General features: G+C 46.1%; 1 protein-coding gene across 1 annotated transcript in view; it reads left to right on the top strand.

The window, feature by feature from the left end:
- The first annotated feature begins 662 nt into the window (after nucleotides 1-662).
- TBC1D32 (TBC1 domain family member 32) overlaps nucleotides 663-3652 on the top strand; it is a 166602-nt gene continuing 163612 nt past the window's right edge. The window contains exon 1 of the mRNA XM_019537971.1: nucleotides 663-729. The gene's annotated coding sequence lies outside the window, so the exon portion shown is untranslated. The remainder of the gene's footprint in view (nucleotides 730-3652) is intronic.

The raw sequence follows: 3652 nt of genomic DNA, 5'->3' as shown, positions 1-3652 counted from the left end.
GATCAGAACTCTTGGGGAGGTACTATCCTTGATTAAACCAACAAGATTGTTGCAACAAGATTTCTTTATTTTAAAGCTTTTGGGCACGGGCACCCTTCCTCAGGCACAGGGGAGTGCAAAGCCTGTAAAATTTCCCCCAGGTGGAAATGAAAAATCGTATTTCATATTCATATGGACAGTCCACATTTCCTATGCCATATGCTTATGAAATAGTTCATATCCATAATTCATATTTCAGTGTCTAGCTATATCTCACTGTTTGATCCCTGCCTACACAGGAGGCGCAGAGACCTGTTTGCCAGACCTCACGTTAGGTGTTGTGGAGAAGACATGGTGAGATGCAATGAAGGATCAAGTGTCAGGGATTCACTTTCCATCATGACGGGGCCCCCACACACGACGAGACCTGGCTACACGCGGCCTCACACTTGGAGTCAGGGAGACGTCCGGCGAGAAAGCACGAGTTTCTCCGCATGAGAGCATGACGTCAAAGCCCGATCCCCCTCACACAGAGAGAACCCTGGGGCAGGGCGGGGTTCGGGATGACTTCTCGCGATGTCTCCTGGACGCTGTGAGATCAGCGGCGCTGGTTGCTAAGGCCGGAGGAGGCTTCAGGTGGCTGCTGGCGTCACCTCTCGCGGCGTTTCCTGGACGTCGCGCGACCGGCGGCGCCCGTTGCTAGGCGCTGCGCGGAGCAGTACTGTGGGGTGTCGCCGCCGACGCCGCAAAGTGACGGTACCCCGCGCGCTCTGCAATGGGGGGGGAGCTACGTGTGCGGCCCTCTGCGTGGGTGTGGGTGTGCGCGTGCGGGGGCGGGGGTCGCATCGTGCTACGTGTGAGAAGACCGCCCCCGCGTCCTAGTCCCGCCGCCCCGCCCTATCTCGGGGTTCCCAGCAAGGAGAGGCAGCCAGTGCTGGAGCTGTAGCGGGGAGGGGAGTGAGAGTTAGGCTGGGGTTTAATTTTTTTTTATTAAAGCCTCATTTTTTAAAGCCTTTATTCTTTTATTCGGATCCGTTGACTCCAGAAGCAAGAGGGGTGTTGAGGTCCCGCCCCTCCCTGTGGGTGGGTCTGGGGCAGCTGAGCTGCCGGGTGCTTGGAGGGTTTGCTCCCTAGGGTGGATAGTGGGAGTGGCTTTTTAAAGATCTTGGGGTTTTTTGGTGGGGGGGGTGGTGGTAGGGAGAAGGGGAGAGGTCTCTCTCTCTCTTTTTTCTTTTCATTTTCTTTAATCCAGTGGATTCCTACAATCATAGAAAGTTCGGGTTGGAAGGGACTTGTGGAGGTCATCTAGTCCAACCCCCTGCTCAAAGCAGGACTATCCCCTACTAGATCAGCCCAGCCCAGCCCAGCCCAAGCTTTGTCTAGCTGGGTTTTGGAAACCTCTGAGGATGGAGCTTCCACCTCCTCTCTGGTTAAGCTGTTCTCCTAGTGAGAAATTTCTTCCTAATATCTGACCTAAACTTCCCTTGCTACAACTTGAGACCGTTGCTTCTTGTTCTGTCATCTGCCAGCACTAAGAACAGTCTAGCTTCATCTTCTTTTGGACTGCACTTCAGGTAGTTCAATGCTGCTATTAAATCCCCTGTCAGTCTTCTCTTCTCTAGGCTAAATAAGCCCAGTTCCCCCAGCCTCTCCTCGTAAGTCATGTGCCCCAGCTGCCTCACCATTTTAGCTGTTCTCTACTGGACTCTCTCCAATTTGTCCACATCCTTTCCGTAGTGGGGGGCCCAAACTGGACGCTACTCCAGATGTGGCCTCACCAGTGCTGAATAGAGGGGAATAATCATTTCCCTCAGACTGCTGGGTTTCTTATTGCAAGGCACTGATGCTGGTGGGATGTGGAAGGGGTATGGATCTAAAGAGCTGGTGTGGCAGTGGAGTTGAGAATCTTCATTGCCAGTTGTCAAAATGCCCCTTAATTTCTCTTGGGTATGTATCTCCTTTAAGACCCTGGCAGCTCAGAATAAGAGGTCTGCCTACAGGGATCATTTTGCCAAGTCTGTGGCATCTCAACTGACCTCACCTGAGGAGGTCAAAGAATCATAGAGAAGCAGGCCTGGAAGGGACCTCCAGAGGTCATATCTGTCCTAGCCAACCCATCCTTTACAATCAAACTCAATATAAATCTACCATCAACCCTAGTACAACACAAGCCTAACCCTAATCTGCCAATGGTAAAGTAGGGGAACCACAGCAGCCAATGTTCTGCTTCTATGAAATGTTGTCAATAAATGCTAAAGAGGTCCCAATTAGAGGGCCAAGTTCCCAGCTGTGGAGGAAGGCAAAACCATAGGGTAAAATTCCTTCCTCAACCCCGGTCATGGCAATTGGTTTGACCGTGAGTGGAGAGTAAGACTCTCTATCCAGGAGCCTCTCGCTTTGCTCCCAGCAGTTCCTGTATCATAAGCATAGAATAGTAAACCAGCCATATGAACAAAGTAGTAGTCATTTTTAGCATGTGCCTGTCTGGTTATAAAAAGAAGCAACTTGCTATAATGTTAGTGCTTGAAAATGTGTAATGACTCTGCAGCTGCTTTCTTTCCTGCAGCTTTAATTTGAATGTGTAGCAGGGTCCTCAGTGTTTTTTAGTGAGTGGGGGAAGTAGGAAGCAAGGGCAATTGAAAGGCAATTTTCAAAAAGGATCGTAAAGATCCCTTGAAAATGACAGTGCTCATATAAGCCAAGTGGCTTCATAAAAACAAGTCATAAGTACTGCATGGTATTGCCTCTAGTTTGCTCTCAATAAACACCTTGCATTGTAAACACCTGTTGCTGTTAACCAGTACTATTAATGCTTACCTATTTTTAAGATCTCCATTTATTTTTAAAAAATTGTTAAACAGCTGTTATGAAAGTGTTAGGGTTTGGTGGTGAGATAAACAGCAATTAGACACAAGGGTGTATTTTTCTGAAAAGCATTGAGTTAAATTAAATTTCTAGAGACTGAGGTTTTTTTTTAAAACGAACCTCATGGAGTTAAGAGAGTGCTGCATGGGTGCTCAGTCTGAATTCAATATTAATTTTTGGCAGGCTTATGATAGGAAGAAGATTGAGTTAATTTTAAATTGTTTTTAATCAAAATGAAGCATTGTTCAGCAAGAATGGTGTTTTGCCACAGGGAAATGCTAAACCAATTAAAAATAATGCTTACTAGAAGAACAAACCATGAAGTGAGTTAAGTATGACAGTAGCAAACGCAGGGGAATGATAATTTGCCACTCTTGTTACTTTTGAAATATATATAACATGGGATAAATACCTGGTTTATTTTCAGAGTTGTTCTATGCTGGTAATTATTTGTTTCTTTCTGTTAGTTAACTTATGAAGAGGGTTGGTCTTTAAATTGCATTGGGCTTTTGCTTGGATTTACTAATAGAGTTGGTTGTGGTTCTTGGCTGTTATTTTGCTTATGTTCTAATTTTATTTGTCATCTTTTTGCATGTGCTCACATGTTTGGACTGATAGGATGATTTTTATTATCTTTTTTTTTTTTTTCAAATGAAAAAAAAAAACAACAAACCTCTTTTCCCATATGGATCATGAAAAATGTATTCGTCCCTGGGTAGCAAGAAACATTTGTTGGCAAGTGAGGAAACCAAGCCCATTAACTATGGCTGGCTGAAACCTCTCCACAATACCCCCACTCCCCTGCAGA

Source organism: Crocodylus porosus, unplaced genomic scaffold (genome assembly GCF_001723895.1).
Source record: "Crocodylus porosus isolate Cpor-Errol unplaced genomic scaffold, CroPor_comp1, whole genome shotgun sequence".
In the NCBI taxonomy this organism is placed as follows: domain Eukaryota; kingdom Metazoa; phylum Chordata; order Crocodylia; family Crocodylidae; genus Crocodylus; species Crocodylus porosus.
Note: the sequence above shows the minus strand (reverse complement) of the source record. Positions and strands in the feature narration are given on the sequence as shown.